The sequence below is a fragment of the Trachemys scripta genome, chromosome 17 (genome assembly GCF_013100865.1).
Source record: "Trachemys scripta elegans isolate TJP31775 chromosome 17, CAS_Tse_1.0, whole genome shotgun sequence".
Classification (NCBI taxonomy): domain Eukaryota; kingdom Metazoa; phylum Chordata; order Testudines; family Emydidae; genus Trachemys; species Trachemys scripta.
Genome location: NC_048314.1, coordinates 15,829,645 through 15,848,157, shown reverse-complemented (window position 1 = coordinate 15,848,157; position 18,513 = coordinate 15,829,645). Strand labels below are relative to the sequence as shown.

Here is an 18,513-nt window from a genome sequence, read left to right as displayed (position 1 = left end):
GGTGGAAGACTGGGCTAGTATGGAAAAGCTGATGATAAGCACAGCTATTGGATAAAAATGTTAACTTTCTCATTATTGTAGCTGGGTTGGTCCCAGGATATTAAAGAGACAAGGCGGGGGAAATAATCTCTAGTTCTGAAAGAGACTAGCCTCCGACCACAAGCAACAACTTCCACTAGTAATCCCTTATCAAACATGATTTCCAGGTAAGAGGATAAATTCACCACATATTATATACAAAATAAGCATAGGCCACACATGTTGGACACAACCAGTTTGATACTGTGCTGCCATCTGCATCCAGGCTAGCAAAGCATATCTAATAGCAGCAGTCAGGAAGAAAATTTGTGACCAATAAAACGCATTCGGGGCTGAATGACCGCGCTGCCAGGTTTAAATCCTGGACTGGAGCTTTGGATTCAGCATGCTTAGTCTCAAGAAGGCGAGAAGAATTTGGTACCACTCAAAACAACAGCTTCCACTGGCTGATCAAGGAATAATGACATGCTCTGACAGGAGTCCCATGCAGTCCTCACAGACAGACTGATGGGGCTGCAATGTGGGGCCTTGCAGAGACAATGCGGCTTAAAGACAATCTTGGGACACATTCTCCTTTGGCATAACAGGCACATCTTTGGCACCTTCTCCGTCTCAATATTTTCTCAGACGTTCATCTTTTGCCAAAGAAAACAATGGTCCCTCCCTTATTTGCACAGTATTTTATTAGTAGGACGGGCATGAAAGAGGAAAGGAGAATTATGTCCTGATTACTGTGGAGGGCAATATGGTGCTGGACTGAGGACAATTTTTCTGTTTGCTCTGGCAAAGCTGTAGGGAGCCCTATGACTAGAGTAGAATAAGAGGTGATGCTGTAAATCAGGACTGTGATGCACTGGCAATCCTTTGTGGGACCCCGGGACTGTTTTAGCAGGTGTGTTGGAGATCAGGATTGAGGTGTATTAAACCAGAACCCTTTGAGGTGGAAGTCTGCTAAACACCTGTCCACTCTGCTGTTTAGGTATCAATCCTTCACTTCAACAAGAGTAATAACTTTTCTCAAACCCATTTAGAATTTTAAAATAGTGGTGGTGGTGGGGGGGGGAGAATGTTAGCTGGTATGGGAGTTGGCTGCTTAACAGAAAAACCCTGCGTTTCTGAAAGTCAGCAGGCAAACAGATATCAGGGTAGAGCTGCCAAAGAGAAACCCTAGCAACAAGTTATGTAACTGAGTCTTAGCTGCCTCTTGATCACATCTCGTATCATTAAAAAGGATGAAGGAGGAATAAACAACCACTTCAAAGCAGAGAACTTAGGGGCACGTTAGGAAAAGCCTGTTGTCAAGCCTTATGGAGCAACCACAGTCAGAATCTGGACAAGTGACATTTACAGAATACTTTGTACTTACTGTAACGACTTTCAGCTGAGATCTCAAACTAACCTTTGCAAAGTGCTAAGTATCATTAACCCTGTTTTCCAGAAAAGAAAATAGGGGCCCAGAGAGGTGAAGGGTCTTAACCAAGATAACACAGTGCGCTAATAGCAGAACTGGAATCAGAATCCCATTCTCCTGACATCCAGACCTTTGCTGTAACCACTAACCACACTGCCTCCCCTCTTACTGTAATTGACCCTGCTACAGGACAGCTGCTGATCTGAACAAAACTGACGGGCATTCCAGCTAAGACTGAAGATAAAACACCGACCCTCAGACCTCAAAGTCTGTGCAAAGGCCATCAAAAGTCAGTATTTTCCCACCTACCCTGCTAAATTCTTCTCCTGGCTTCTCCAGCCAGCTGGGTCCTCTGCTGTACTTTGGAAAGAGCGCACCTGCCTGGAACTCCAAAAGCTACCTTGAGACAACTGTATTTTCCCGTCAGACAGCCAGACCTGGGATCCAGACGGGCATCTTAAAAGATTTCCCAGCCTGGTGACTCCCATATAAAATCCAAACACATGAAGAAATGAATTACCCTCCTGTATGGTTATTAAAACACATACTGCAGCCAGCTGCAACACCTGAAAGCTGGCGGCCTGACTGTAGCCCTTTTCTTTGGCCTCTGCTTGGGGCCATTAACGCAGGATACAGCAATTACAATGAACTCAAGATCTCAAAACACCCAAATTTCTCTACTCTAATATTTAATCGGGGGGGGGGGGGAGAAGCCATTTTATTGGATGGTCTTGCTCAAAAAGACTATGGAAGCCAATTAAATAACTATATCTGTGTTATATCCCTTTCCTTTATCCTATCCTGTCTGTTCTGTCTATTTAAATCACAAGATCTTTGGGGCAGGGGCTGTCTATTAGTGTATTTGTACAATGGCTAGCACAGTGGGACCCTGTTTTTGCTTGGATCCTATGCACTTCTGTAATACAAATAAGAAGTGATAATAATAGACTACAAAATCCCAGTGTCACAGCAGAAACAGAATACTCTGCTAGATGTCTGTCTAAATCAGGTTTCAGAGAGGTAGCCGTGTTAGTCTGTATCAGCAAAAAAAACGAGTAGTCCTTGTGGCACTTTAGAGACAAACAAATTTATTTGGGCATAAGCTTTCATGGGCTAGAACCCACTTCATCAGATGCATGGAGTGGAAAATAGAGGAGCAGGTATAAATACATGAAAAGATGTGAGTTGCCTTACTAAGTGTGAGGTCAGTCTAACACAGGAATCTCAAACTCAAATGACCACAAGGGCCACATCACTGACACACACACCTCGCTGCCCCCGGCCCCGCCCCCACTCCATCCCTTCCATGAGGCCCCACCCCGTCCTCTCTCTTCCAACCCTTCCCCAAAGTCCCCACCCCAACTCCGCCCCCTCCTTGCCCCTATTCCAACCCCCACCTCAAATCCCCGGCCCTGCCCCGCCTCTTCTCCACCTCCTCCCCTGAGTATGTAGCTCCCTGCTCCTCCCTCCTCGAAAGCACCACCAAACAGCTGTTTGCAGCGGGAAGTGCCTGGAGGTAGGCAGAGGAGCAGGAACGCGGCACACTCGGGGGGGGGGGGGGGAGGGGGGGGGAGGGAAATGGGGGGGTGGCAGGTATGGGGATGTTATGATTCCTGATGTCAGATGTGTGTCCATTTATTCTTTTGCGTAGAGATTGTCCGGTTTGGCCAATGTACATGGCAGAGGGGCATTGCTGGCACAGGATGGCATATATCACATTGGTATGTGCACATTTGGAGCCACAAATGCCAGAGGAGCAGGCTTAAGTTCCCCACCTTCCAAGGGGTGGTGGGGCTCAAGCTTCCGGCATCAGCCCTGGGGTGGTGGGCGTCAGGCTCCGCGCAGGGAATCAGGCTTCAGGCTCCAGTCCCGGGGTCTTCCCACCCACCCCATCACCCCTGACCCCCACTGCCTCCCTACCCACCTCTCCATGCACAGCTTAATTTGTCCCCTGGCTTCCCGGGGCTGCGTAAGTCTGCTGTGAAAAGTGATATTTGTATGTTTGTTAATATCACTTTTCACTGCCTCCCAGCTAACTAGTAAGTCTGCTATGAAAAGTGATACATACAAATATCAGTTTTCAAAGCAGCAGCCTTACTAGCTAGCAAGTCTAAAAAAAAAGGGGGGGGGGGGGTAAAAAAAAAAGCAAAAGAAACAACAAAAAGACAAGAATGTGTAAAGCACCTTATTTTGTTTCTATTGTTTAGGTCCAGTAAAGAATAGAAACAACTGTACATTATTTTTATTATTGTGTCTGCAAAAAACCCTACATAAATAAATTACCATGACTTGGATGTGCATATGTATTTGTTTTTCCTGAAGTTAAATAAATATTTTAGGACAAATTGTCAAAGTGGGCACCAACAAGAGTTGGTGGTCGCACTCTGAGGCCACCAAAAAATTTCTTGTGGGAACCCCTGTTCTAAACTATGTATAATCACACAGGAAAAGGACCTGGACATCAGGACACTTCAACGAAGACTCTGGTTGGTTTACAGCACTGGTCATAAAACCTAACAAAATGTTAGGATGCATAAGGAATGGGATAGAGAATAATACTGCAAACATTACAATGCCATTATATATCTCAACTGTACGACCTGACCTGCAATACTGCCTGCAATACTGGTCACCATAGCTCAAAAAGGATATTGCAGAAATTGAGGCGGTTTAAAAATGACCAGTAAAAATGACTAAGGCCTGGTCTACACTGGGGGGGAGGGAGGGGAGAGAGAGAGAAATCGATCTAAGTTATGCAACTTCAGCTACGTGAATAGCGTAGCTGAAGTCGATGTACTTAGATCGACTTACCGTGGTGTCTTCACCGTGGAGTGCAGTGGTGGAGTACAGGAGTCGACGGGAGAACGCTCAGGGGTCAATTTATCATGTCTAGACTAGACATGATAAATCGATCCCCGCTGGCTCGATCACTGCCCACCAATCCAGCTGGTAGTGTAGATATACCCTTAGAGGCATGGAGGGAATTCTGTATGATGAGTGATTGAAAAGACTGGGACTGTTCAATTCAGAGAGGAGATAGGATAGAGGTATACAAAATAAACAGTACAGAAAAGGTAAATAAGGTGTTCCTAATTACCCTCTCTCATAACATCAGCGCCTTGGGACAACCAACGAAACTCAAAAGCAACTAACTGAAAACCGATAAAAGGAAATACCTTTATACACAATGCATACTTAACTTTGGAATTCATTGCCATGAAATAATAAAGCTAATAGATTAGTGGGATTAAAAAAGGATAAACACTGATATTGTTAATGAGGACATTCATAACAACATCTGTTTTGTTTGGGGGGGTTTTGTTTGTACAAAAGCAGCATGTAAATCCTCATGTTTGATGACAACTGAGGGCATCAGGAACAAAACTCCCTTATGATCAAATGACTCCATAGTTGGTCACCATGGGATTTCTTGCATCTTCCTCTGAAGCATCCATTACTGGCCACTGTCTCAAACCTGTGACTGAGAAGAGAAGTCTGGGTGCATGGCTTCACAGCCCACCTTCCACCTGAGTAATAAAGGGTCACTTGTGCAGACTGAAGAGTCTGGCAGTGGAGCATGCCTGTATCTATGCAAAAAAGCACAGCAGGTCCATTAGTAACCTCTGTGGCTCCTGCTTCTCCACAAGGAGTAGATAAACAGTGTTATACACGGGAAGGCCCTGGCCTCCAGGAATTGAGGGCTAAGATGAAGAGGAAAAGCTAGATAAATCCAGCCTGTGAATTGGTGTGCAGCTCATGCAGAGAAAGAGATCCATACGAGAGATATTTCAAGGTCCATCCTTCCTTCCCTGAGAGCAATCCATCAGTCAGGAACTCAGGTTATGGTACACTATTGAGCATATGCCAGCATAATGTTGTAGTGTAGATGGAGCGTACACCAAGAGAAGGAGTTCTCCAAGTATAAGAACATCGCTTCCCCATACAATGTTAACTACACCAACAGAAGCCCTCTTAGGCACTGGGAGCTTTGTCTACATAGCTAGGTTTCTAAGGGGTGTGTTTTTTCCCCCACACACCCTGACCAACAAAGCTATGCCGGTACAAAAGTGCAGACCTTCAGTTTTGTGGGGGAAAAAAACTAGTCTCCTGCACTAAGAATTTCATGCTTTAAGGAATGAACTAGTTATCCGAGTGTCAGGAAAGGGGGACGCCTGCCCTCTAATTTCAGTTAGGCAGATGCATTACAGGGGTTTCACATTACTCTGAAGCATCAGGAATTGGCTACTGCTGGAGGCGGGATGTCTGATAAGATGGACCAATTTAGCAGCATCTGCAAATGTCAGTAGCTTCTGACAAATCTTATTCACATAACAAACATTACTAGGCTAGAAGCTGTGACTTCCTGAAACCACTTGATCAGTGCAAGTTACCCAGGCCCAGAAACAAATGCAACAAGCACACATTTCACATTTCATACTTCAGAAGCCAAACCTCAAAAGGTCAGAGCAGCTCAGTCAAGTGAGAACCACCTGTGACTTCCACAAGTCTCTCTCTTTCTTTTGTACCTGGGGAAGTGACCTAGGGTTTTGCAAGCTGTCTTTAAAGCACAAAGAAGAGGAGTGTTATTTAAGTGCAAATGTTTACACTTAAAATTGTATATTGCTCTCCCAAAGCGAACACCTGGAGGATTCAGCACATGTACTACTATATTTTCTAAAAGTCATTTGCCTTCCACCTTGCCCTGCTGAAATTCCTGTGAGAGCTGAACACCCAGGGAAGAGCTCATGGAGATGCAACATCCTCACTCCCTCAGCACCAAAAGAACAGGACTTCTCATGATTAAACAAATTAAAACCAAACTGAGCACCTCCTGTATTTATATGCTTCTCCCACACAACCTATTAGGATGGACTCACCATACTTTAACCCCAGACTTCACATGGGCTATAGAATATTTTTAATTAAGTATTTAGGTATTTGAACATTTCAATAACAAACAATATTTAGCTCTTATTGGGATCTCAAGTGATGTACAGAGGAGGGTTAGTATCATTATCCCTATTTTACAGTTAGGGAAACTCAGGCACAGAGGGAAGCGTTGTGTGATCTTGAGCAAGTCACTTCAGAGGCCGAAGGAAGAGTTCAGGTCTCCTGATTCTCACTCCAGGGCCCCTTTCAAAGACTTATAGTTTTATAAATAATAACACACTAACTGTTCACTACTGAAGCCTCAGAAGCATGGGGACTACTGGGTAGGAAAGAAAAGTAGAAAAATCCATGAAGGAGCAATGGTTGTAAAGAAAAACTGAAGAGGAGAGAAAAACTGACATGAAGTTCTGTTGTGTATCTGACAATAATGTCCTTCAGAAGAGAATTACACTGTATGAAAATCTAAAATAGAGACAATGGGCCAAAGCCTGCTACTCTTCCCCATGCAAGTAGCTCACTGAAGGCAGCAGGAGTGCTCCCATAACTACAAGTGAGCATGAACTGATCTCAAGTTATAACAGGTGCACAACTGCTCAGGTTGTTACACCTATCAGCAACTCAGAGTCAGTGATTTCCACGACTGACCAGTCAACTTTAAAAATTCAATAATTTAAGCTAATAAATTCTTCCAATGTGCCACATGGAGCCCACGTATTTCCTTATACTTGAAAATCATTATAGAGAGAGTCTATCCAGCCAAGTAACCCAGGTGCTTTACGATAAAACTGATCTACTTAAGTAACTAAAAACACAAAACAACATCTCCAGCATCAAAATACAAATAAATACCATGCACTAGCTAAAGCCCTATGGAGGCCTTGAATGTAGCGTCCATGATATTCATTTGTATGTGCACTGTGTCATCTTGGTGATCTTGATACACGCTGAAGACCAGAGGTACGAGGTATAGTCTGTAAGTACTGAAATATATTGAGGTGGATGAGAAAAGAGGAAGCATTCATTTAACCTAGGGAAGGGCATGTTTTGAAGACAGACAAGCCACACTCCGATAATTGCACTTACAGCATAAAGAGAGAAATAAAACCGATATAATGAGATTCCAGAACTGTCACTCTGAGGCCTAGAATGTCTTAAGTCAATGTGAAGCGATGGAAACAGCTACAAGCAAGGTTGACAGCTCTTTTTGTTCAGAATAGTTTAAGTCCAAATTTTAAGTTCTCAGCTCCCCCCACCCAACTTTATGAATTACTACACCCATGGGACAGTGCAACTTTTAGCTAGTAGTAAGCTAATAAAACACAACTCTTGATGAGTCTTTCAGTAGATGACAAGCCTGGAAATTTATTGCGTATGACACTAGCACACATAGGGATTAGGACAAATGGGAAAGGGATCATTAGAGGCCACACAAAATCAATTTGTTTCCTCTGCACACAACTGAGGTAGGATTTTGGAAGTCCATGTCAAGAATATGACCCACCACACCTATAGACCAAAGAGCTCAGCTTCACAAGATTTGGATATTAGGTAGCCTATACCTCTCCACCCCCTCAGGATGTCTCCTGACTACACTGAATTAGCTTACACTCTGGTTATCTTCACAACCATAATGACTAAAGACAAAAAAATAGTTTCAAATCCACAGAGATTAAAGGCCAAGTCCTCACCACAATATATACAAGGGAAAGTTTCTTACTTGCCATTGCTGAGTGGATTTGTCAAGCCCTGTTGATTTGAATATAAAATCTTCTCCACAGGAAATGGTGAGAGTCCCATTGCCTGCCACCTTTAGAACTAGACAGGACAAAGTACTAGTACGTGTACTGTAAGGAACAATACTGCACTGGCAAGGAGATAAATAAATCATTCTCTATTTCAACTTTTTCTGGTTTCCCACATTCATCAAATCTGTTGAAACAGTTGGGTCAAACTACAAATAAAATTCACAGCAATTCAGGCAAGTCTGTAGTTCAAATACTACAGTGTCTGAGATGTAAGTTCCTAAAAAAGTATTTCCAATCCTTTCCCTTTAAAAAAAAATACCATTATAATACCGTATTTCACCCCACCGTTGGTTTACATGTAGCCAGTTATTCAAAACACTTGGTTGCACTGGATATGCACATTGAGGTCCATGGGAAATTAGAGCAGGGCAGATTGATTTAAATTAGCGAGATTTAAATCGTCAAGTAAGAAACCTCAATTTCAATCACTGGTTTTGTGTTTTGAATTTGTACTTTTCAGTTATTTTCCTGAAAAAAGGTGGATTCTCATTGGCTGGTAACCATTAAAACATATTGATTTGCAATTATAGCCTTCATGCTAAATTTGGTGCTGCTTTTTGCTAACCAACAGGACATGTTATATTTATATACATTTATGTAAGCAACCATATAGCTTAACTTACATTTATTCAGATTCTTAATTTTTATATATTTTATATAGTTAGAAAATGGTGAATGATGCATTTCTTATTTACTAAATGATTATTAACAACATATATTTTAAAAGCATTTATTTATTTGTTTTTATTAACTAAAAGTACATTAAATGGGATGGATATAACAAAAAATAGTTCATCAAAAGTTTACCAAAATATGTTTTGTATTTAAAACTAATTTATTAAACAAAGGAAGTATTATTGGTAATTAGCGAACTAAACTGATTATCTCTGGTCACCATGTGACCAGGGGTCACCCAATGAAATTAATAGCAGGTTTAAAACACACAAAAGGAAGTACACAATGCACAGCCAACCTGTGGAACTTTTTGTCAGGGGATGTTGTGAAGGCCAAAACTGTAATGAGGTTCGAAAAGAATTATGTAAGTTCATGGAGGACAGGTCCATCAATGGCTATTGGCCAAGTTGGTCAGGGATGCAACCCCATGCTCTGGGTGTCCCCAATCTTTGACTGTCTGAAGTTTGGAGTGGATGACAAGAGATGGATCACTTAATGATCGCCTGTTATATTCATTCCCTCTGAAGCACCTCGCACTGGCCATTGTTGGAAGACAGGACACTGGGCTACCTGGACCACTGGTCTGACCCAGTATGGCCATTTTTATGTTCACGTCCTTCAAGATTTTAGAACTAGTAGATCTCATCCTTTCATGCCTAGTTTTTATTCGTAGTTGGAAGAGAAAACAAACTTACTTTCTTTTTCAGCTCCCAGTTTCTCAACTTTGAATGAATTAGACATTGAGCTGAACTAGTTACATAAACTGAAATTAATCAATTATTCTCTCTGCACCTCCAGAAGATGCTACTGCTGTCAAAGGCTGGTTTAGCACTTCAACAAACTCTCTGTTCCGGGTACTTAACCAGTGACTTCTTCCACCAGTTCAGTGGTTTGACTTTCTTTAAAATTTGGCAGCAAACATGTACTACTTAATACTTTTGTTTAATTTAAATTATGTTAGTAGATTATAATAAAGTAAAGCCTTAACAAAAGTTGTCCATTTCAAATTTAATTTTAAATTTCAACTTTATTTTTTAAACTTGAAAAATATATTTAAAATAAACTAATTAAAAAAACAAATTAAAAATTAATCACTGATTTTTTTTAATCAACCATGAATTAGAAAAAGTGCTTAATAGGGAAAGGGCAACAGATACAAGGAAGTGAGGTTTTTACCCACGAAAACTGATGCCCAAATAAATCTGTTAGTCTTTAAGGTGCCACCAGACTCCTTGTTGTTTTCATATTATAGTGTGAGTAGCACTTTTAACATGCTTGGAATAATTAAAAGCTCTGCTTAGGTCTTCTGAAAAGCAGCTGTGTTCTGTATGCAGGACATTTGGACTGAGCACTGCGGGATAGGAAGTGAGAAACATCTCACCCATATATTCATACTTCTCATTTACATAGCCTTTTCATGTGTGGATTTACAAAACACTTTACAAAGGCGGGTAAGCATCCTATCAACTTTACAGATAGGAAAACAGAGGATCTAAGTGACTTGCAGACTGTGGATTAGTGGCAAAGCCAGGAACAAAACCCATGTCTCTTGACTCCTGGTGTACCTCTCTCTACTGTCTTACACTGCCTTCCTGAATGTTGTAGGACGGCCTGCACATGATTCAATTATAGTCTACAGCAAGTATCCTGGTCTGCAGAATACTGAAAACATTCTAGATGGCTCACCCTGTACACTGCCTTAAGTATTTGGTATAATCTTGTGGCATGATAAAATGCTATATTCCTCTTGATTGCAGAACAATGACTCAATTAGCACAATATCAAGGGTGCACTCATCAATGACCGGCAAGAAACTGCCCCTGGTTAATTGGGGGCTTGATATTCAGTTTTTCCAAAAATTAAGCTTCTCGCCCTTATGGCTATGAAGAAAACTCTCCAGGATGTGACTTGATGGGGCATTGCTTTTCTGTAAATTCAGAAAAACATAATAAACCAGAGACATATGAACTGCCTAAGCTCAAATGCTGGCACAGCAGGAGAGAAATTCTTTATCCCTGCCCTTCAGCCCACTCCAGGACTGCTACTCCAGCCTCAAGACTAGAGTAGCCTATTGCATATTTGCACCTGCCCTTGCACCACATGTAGGTGGAGATACCTGACAAAGCTACATAGCAGCAGCCCTGACACTAAATCCCCATTGTAGAAAGGCACGCAGGACCCTCATGAACTGTATGTGACACACACATATCCAATGCAGGCTTCCTAAAACCTGTTCCCAACTACTCCTTGCAGTAGATCTATCCCAGCTCCACTGCAAGAAAGTCCTGTGCAGCTACATAGGAGGAGAATTCCCTTAAATCCCTCCACCACTGTTTGTTTCAATGGGGTGTTAATTCTGCAGTCCGTTAGCTTTACTGCTATATATCAGAAACTCCCGGGAAGCTTCAAACATTCCATTCCAGCCAACCACAAGCCCTGTGCTCATGTCAAGCATCGGTATACAATAGAGTAAGTCTTCCTGCTAGTGACAATGGATGATTTGTCAAGAGCTGCCAGCTCATCTCACTATCAGAAAGATTTCCTAGATTCCCCCACCTTAATTTCATCCCATAACTCCAAGTTATTTCCTTATGTACCACCCAAAAGAACTCCTTTTTCTCTTTGATTTTTACATCCTCCTGATAACTCTAATCACCTTTTCTCACACTCAGTCAAGGTGTGGCCCTTTTAATCTTTCCTCCTAAATCAATGCCTGCTGCCTTCTAGGAGTTTTTGTTGCTCCCCTTAATTGGTCAACACTTTCCTGGTAATACAGGTGCTCAAAACTGGACAATATAGTCTAGATGCAGTTGCACCAGAGTCACAGGGGATGATGATCACCTCCACAGGCCTCTGCATTTGCAGCTCCAAAATTGCACTAGTTTCCTTGCTGTCTTGTACCTACAGATCTTTTAGCACAGCAACTCAAGAGATGCCAATCCCCTCCAGTTCCACAGTCAAATACAAAAGCGCTGTTGCTAGTGGAAAAGGCTCAGGCCTACTATAGATGTGGTCTTACGGCTTCCTGACAAATTCAAGTTTTACACATACAAACCTTCTAACAATTTTGCTCCAAAACATACAGCTCCCTCATCTCTGCACCAACATGACCAAAACCTATTTCCTACTTTAAACCTACATGTATACACACCCACACACAGAGCTCTTGAATGCTACATAAGAAGTTTCTGACAATCTCTCATAATGAAACCAAGTCATGTTTCAGTGAGTTATAACATTATATTATAGCCCTCTGCTTTATCCACATTTATTCTTCTCTGGAAAAAGTTTTTATCCAAACAAACTTGTGTTGCAGTCACAAATCTGCACACATCTTCCCCTGGAAGAAACTTTTGGGAGTGGATTATGTTTGTTTTAGTAATGAAAAGTCAGTTTATTTCAATAGCTATCCAAAAAGTTGTGCTTAGGAAGAAGAGATTTACAGTTCACCAGCTTTTACCTGTTCAGAATGTTTCTATGGGGCCATGTGACAAATATCTGAAAGACCCACATTTATGTGTTTTCTGTTCCCAATGACAAGCTAGTCAAACTAGGGAGCTGTGAGATTACTAGCCTATTCATCCTTCCCCTATTTCAAATTAACATTTACTATCCTAGAAATTCTCCCCCCACACACTTCAATTTGGGCAGTCACAAAAGGAAGTCTTGCTACAGTGAGATCTCTTTGTACCGCGAAAAAATAAATAATAAGGTTGTCATGATTTAAGTACTACTGCAACATGAGTCCTAACCCTACTGGTCCTAAAGTACATTAAATTACCTGGATAAGTACAATGGAAATCTTGGGCAACTGATAAATGTGAACCCCAAACAGCTGATTATTTGTGAAAGGAACAATAGAATACACACTGTATTTCAAAGGTTAGGTGCACAAGAGGTCCTACTGCGACACCCAAAACTATGGCCCTGATCTGGCAAGCTGTACTTCATCTGGGACAACTTGCAGGATCAGGACCTAATATGCTGTTGGTGGCTATGCAAAAATACCAGCACTCTATAGAGAGCTTAGAGATTTTTATATTACACGAGCACTCAAAATACTCCAACCAGAGATCAGGCCCCATGGTAGCAGGCACAATGCAAACGTGGATTCTAATACTATCCCAGTCTGACAAGTCATAATGTTTTGATAAGTATTATTTATTTTAGCACACTGTTCAAGTTAGTTCCTAAATTTACGTGCTGGAAAAAGCTTTAATAAAATCGAATACTAAAAGGGTCGTAAAAAGTCTTTTTTTTTTTTTTTTTTTTTTTTTTTAATTCCTTACCTGAATTATTCAGGTTAAAAACTAAGATTTTTTTAAAAAACCTCCATTTACTTTTCCCTGGTTTTGCAGGGTTTTTTTTTTTTTTTTTTTTTACTTTTTGTGCTTCAACTAGCTTGGACAAAATAATTTCACTTTCTGGGTTTCAGGCACTAGCAAAAAGGTACGATGTTTCATTTGCAAATGTTGCAAGGTTGGATTTAACACCAAACAAAATATTCAGTGAATTAAGAAAAATTTAATGTAGCCATTTCTACTCAAAATAGATTCTGTGAAACGGTAAATAAATAAAACCACAAGTTCCAGACTAAACTCCTGACTGGAGTTATAAAATGAACTCTGCATCCAGCTGCATCTCAGGACAATGCTTTAAGTGAAAACAAAATTATGTAATCATATTTTTATATATTTCAACAGTTTTGTTTCCATTTAAAATTTGCCCTGAAACCTGTGCAGCATCCACTGGACTAGGGTAAAGAACCAAACAGTGAAAGTGACTAAAAAGTGAGACAGACCAGCTTATCTTCAATGTCCAAGCCAAATCAAGTCCAAAAAGAAAAATTCAGAAGCAATGGTGAAAGATACATTTGGTTTTAATTCCTCAAGTTTTCCCAATCCTCTATGGATTTTTTAATGTAATTTTTAACCTGACGTCTTCATTTGCCTTAAAGAAAAAGCACATTTCAGACTGGTCATCATGAAAATAGAGAATAACACTGAAGATCGGTTATTAATCCTTCACACCTCAAAAATATAAAAACAAATGGGAAAAAAATCTCAGTCCTGTGAGGAGCAACATGACCGTTCCACCCACCCAGAACACCACTGACTTCAATGGGGCTCTGCATAGGCCCAGGGTTTGATCCACTTGTAGTTCCTTACAGAATCAGGGCCAATTCATCTATAGCAAAACTGCAGTTAAAAGTTTTAGCTACTCAGGAACTTGGCCTAACAGAGAACAATGAGAGCAGCACCACCCACCACTTTCAATCTCTCTGCCCCAGGGCATTTTGACTCTAAATTTATATTTGGCAAATCCACCTGTCAGATCCCAACACTCCAATGCAAGCTCTTTGGGGACAGGGACTGTCATTTTCTATGTTTGTACAGTGCCTAGCACAATGGGGCCTGATCTAGTTGAGGCATCTAGGCACCACTGCAATGAAAGTTTTAAACTAACTTACAAATCCTTAATCAGGACTCAATTCTGCAAGATGAGGGGCATCCTCTGCTAGTACTGAAAAGGGAGTATCGAAGCTTTCAGTATCAATGCCCATCCCACCCCCCAGTCTCTAGAAAGAGACACAGGGCCTTGAATATTTACATAGCCTGTTTATATTATGCCAAACACTCGTACCATTAAAATAAAAATGCTTCATTATATGAAAGTATTAATCCATCAAATACAATCACTGCCTCCAAAATTTCTGCTCCTCTATCACCTTTTCTACATACAGAGCCTTTTCTACACAAAGCTATGAAGAAAACATTTCATAACAAAACCCAAAACTCAGGATCAAAGAATGTTTGCAACCACTCAAACCAAAGCCCACACAGTTCTGCTAATCAAAACATCCACAAACTCTAATAAGACGCATGGAAAAAACATTACATATCGAGCCAAGACCTGTTTCAGGACTTTCATCTCCTCCCAGAAACCAGAAAAAGAAAAGTAAATTCTTTGCTAACAATCAAAAAATATATTTTTAAAAACCACATCTTCCAAGATCCAGCATCAAAACACAAGAAACATCCCCACTACATTTCACAGCCTTAGAAGCTGCATTGTAAACACTCCTCCACAAACTCCATTTCAGCTCTTAGTCTGGTCTTTGCACAGCTACAATAAATACAACAATAAAACAATCGGGGCTGCAAAACTGAGATGTCTTGTTGAAATGTCGTGGTGAAACAGACATTGCAACAAGAATCTCTTCACTGTAAAATCAAGAGTGTTTAATTTAACAGCGTGGGTTTGTTATTACCTAGTCGATTTTTGTTTTCTTTTCTGCAAAGGCGGTTGAAAATAGAAATAACTATTTCATACACCATCGCCTGTGCTGTAGCAGAGCAACGGGGGGGGGGGGGGGGCAGGATACTGTGTAGCGTGTATAGTTTTATAATCCCAGATGGGGGAGGGTTTAGCAGTTTTAATAGCAGCAGCAAAACACACACACACACACACACACACACCAGGCCTCCCATGACCGGAGCGCAGAACCAAAACAATGGGGCTAAACACGGGTTTTTAAACCCCCCCACAAAATCCAAGCGGGCAAAGCCCCCCCCGTTGATGAGAGATCGGACATTTGAACCCGACCCCCACACCTCTACGCCCCTCTCCCCCTGGCTAGGCGTGGGGGTGGCCTAACAGGCCCCACATCTGCTATTAACGGAGGGAGGCTCCATCCCCGACTGGTTTTTGCAGACGCCGAACCACCGTCACAGGGGCTAGTGCCAGAATCCAACAGCCCCCTCGGCCGGGGCAGACGAGAGGCAAATCGCCCGGCCCCCACCCCCCTGACCTGCCCCCCAGCCCCAGGGGGCTCAGCCCCATTCTTTGTTCCGGGGCTGGAGCGGGCTGGGCCAACAGCGGGCACTGACCGCCTCGGCCAAGCGGCATTTGGGGTGCGGGGCTCGGGGCAGGGGGGCCCCGCTCCGGGCTGGGGGGAGACGGAACAGTGTTCAGGAGCCGGGGGGGGGGGGTTGCCTCCGGGCAGCCTCTGGCTCAGGCTCCATTTTAGGGCAGCCTTGTCCCATCCCCCCGCCGCACCAACCCCCCCGAATAAACCCCCCCAGCCCCGCTAGCCGGCCCCAATACCCACCGGTTGTGGTTGTGGGGAGCCGGGTCTGCCTGGGGAGCCGAGTCAGGAGGGGAGATGGGGGCTCGGGGAGCCGGATGGCTGCGGATTGAAAAGGCAGAGGCGGCGCTGGCCGGATTGCGGGTTCTCTCGCGCTGGCTGCCTCTCTGTGTCTGGCGGCCCCTCCTCCTCCAGTCCTGCCCGCCCGGCCTGTCAATCCCCGGCCTGGAGTGAGCAACTCAGCCCGCAGCCAGCGGCCTACAAACCGGACAGCGACACCTGCAGGGACCCCGGGGGAAAGCCAGGCGCTCCGCTGCACAGAGGGGTTCATGGCAGAGGGAGTCAAGTGTCAGGGGGTAGCCGTGTTAGTCTGTATCTACAAAAACAACAAGGAGTCTGGTGGCACTTTAAAGACTAACAGATTTATTTGGGCATAAGCTTTCGTGAGTAAAAACCTCACTTCTTCGGATGCATAGAGACACTCACGAAAGCTTATGCCCAAATAAATCTGTTAGTCTTTAAGGTGCCACCAGACTCCTTGTTGTTTATGACAGAGGGAGAAAGCAAAAGGAGAGGAGAGAAAGAGGGAAAGAAAGGAGGGAGCGTGCCAGGGAGGAGAAGAAAGAAGGAGATTGAGAGAGAAAGAGAGAATTAAAGAGTCAAAGACAAGAAAAAAGGGGAAAGAATAATTGAGAAAGAGGAGAGATGGGGAGGGGCCCACTAGGGTGACCAGACAGCAAATGTGAAAAATCAGGATGGGGGTGGGGGGTAATAGGAACCTATATAAGAAAAAGACCCCAAAATCGGGACTGTCCCTGTAAAATCAGGACAGCTGGTCACCCTAGGGCCCACCCAACTGTCTAACCCCAGGATCTGCTCTGGGGAGCTCTCTATAGTTGGATTCCAAAACCTCAGGGATTTGGGGAAGGACAGAACAGTCCGTGCCACCATGGTTACAGGCCATGAAACGGGACATGAAAGTGATTGCAGGAGGAAAGTGTGAGCTTGGTCCTGCCAAGACAGGCTCCAGCAGCGACAGCTGTGGGATCTTTGAGCCTTGGCATTGTCAGGATTACTTTATGGTCAGGCAGCAATTATTCTCCTGCTTTCAATAAAAATAAACCCAAGCTGATTAGATGTACATGCAAACGGGAGAGAGAGAAACCTGAGCTGAACAGGAGGAGGTTTGGTCAAGGAGCAGTCAAGAGGGAAATATCACACTTTCCCATTTCTCAGTTTAGGCAGGTATGGGATGAAAGTTGAGGAGGAGTCTTCCCATTGCCTTCAAGGGCTTTAGATCAGGCCCAGAGTGTGCAAAGGATGAAGCAGTTTCTCAGTAAGGTGAGAAGCCAGGGAATTTCTCTTTCACCCCTCTCTCTAAACATTAAATCAGTTCCCAATCTAGCAATGATACAACCCCCCTAAATGCCTCATCTATGTGTCTGTGGGAGTCATATCCTTGTCTGTAGCTCCCTGACCTTGATGTGGCTTCAGACCCTCCCAAGAATGCCACAAATCGCTGGAGCCACCATCTCTCAACAGCTTTATTTTCTATAGCAACCTGTATCTGCCCAAAAGTGACACCATTTGGGCCGTGCCCTGGGGCTTCCACCGTGTTATTGCGAGTTCTGTATTCAGAGGGCTTGCAGGATCAGGCCCTGGAACAACAACAAAAGGGAGAAGCAAATCAAGAGACAGATATGGCCAGGGAGGAAAGAGAGATTATCAGCGGAGATTTTGTCACACACAAGATATGGCACAAGTAGCATCAATTAAAGTTTCACCTACCTATACAGACTGCCTGACATGTGTTGCAGCCCTGCCAAGGAGTGACCACCTTTAACACTGAGATGGGAGATCATTTTCCATAGCCCATTTAGTTCACCTCTTTATTAAGGTTGCCAAAAAGAGGCCCAGTTAATGACAGATGTGGTAGCACAGGGGTTCTCAAACTGGGGGTTATGACTCCTCAGGGGGTCACAAAGTTATTACATGGGGGGTAATGAGCAGGGCCGGCTCCAGCATTTCTGCTGCCCCAAGAAAAAAAACAAAAAAAAACAAAAGCCGCGATCAGCGGCAGCAGTTCAGTGGCAGGTCCTTCGCTCCTAGAGGGAGTGAAGCACCTGCCGCCCCCGAATTGCCGCAGGTGCCACCCCCTCCGTTGGCCGCCCCAAGCACCTGCTTGTTAAGCTGGTGCCTGGAGCCGGCCCTGGTCATGAGCTGTCAGCCTCCACCCTAAACCTTGCTTTGCCTCCAGCATTTACAACGGTGTTAAATATATAAAAAGTGTTTTTCATTTATAAGGGGGGAGGGTCACACTCAGAGGCTTGCTGTGTGAAGGGGGTCAGTAGTACAAAAGTTTAAGAACCACTGAAGTAGCAGTTTTGTGGCATGGATACCTGTCTGAGACCATTTCACAGTGGCTCTCAGCTACCGGTCAAATGCTAAGCCTTTTTTCTTCATATCTCAATTGTATTTAAAGTCTCACTTATGATTCTTCTTTGATTTTACAATCAGGGAATCCCTACAGCCAGCAGAGAATTCCCTCTGCCTAGCATACTCCTGTTTCCATTGGGATACATGATATGATGGCAATAGAAAATTTA

The 18,513-nt window shown here is 43.2% G+C and overlaps 1 protein-coding gene across 7 annotated transcripts in view; it reads right to left on the bottom strand.

The window, feature by feature from the left end:
- The window catches only part of PRRC2B (proline rich coiled-coil 2B), a 68,261-nt gene extending 52,157 nt beyond the window's left edge, over positions 1–16,104 (bottom strand). For 4 of the 7 annotated variants that reach the window (XM_034793903.1, XM_034793905.1, XM_034793907.1 and 1 more), the window contains exon 1: positions 15,932–16,103. The gene's annotated coding sequence lies outside the window, so the exon portion shown is untranslated. Of the gene's footprint in view, positions 1–15,931 lie in introns of all 7 variants that reach the window. The other 3 variants (XR_004648506.1, XR_004648505.1, XM_034793906.1) reach the window with 1 other exon arrangement.
- Positions 16,105–18,513: the final 2,409 nt, after the last annotated feature.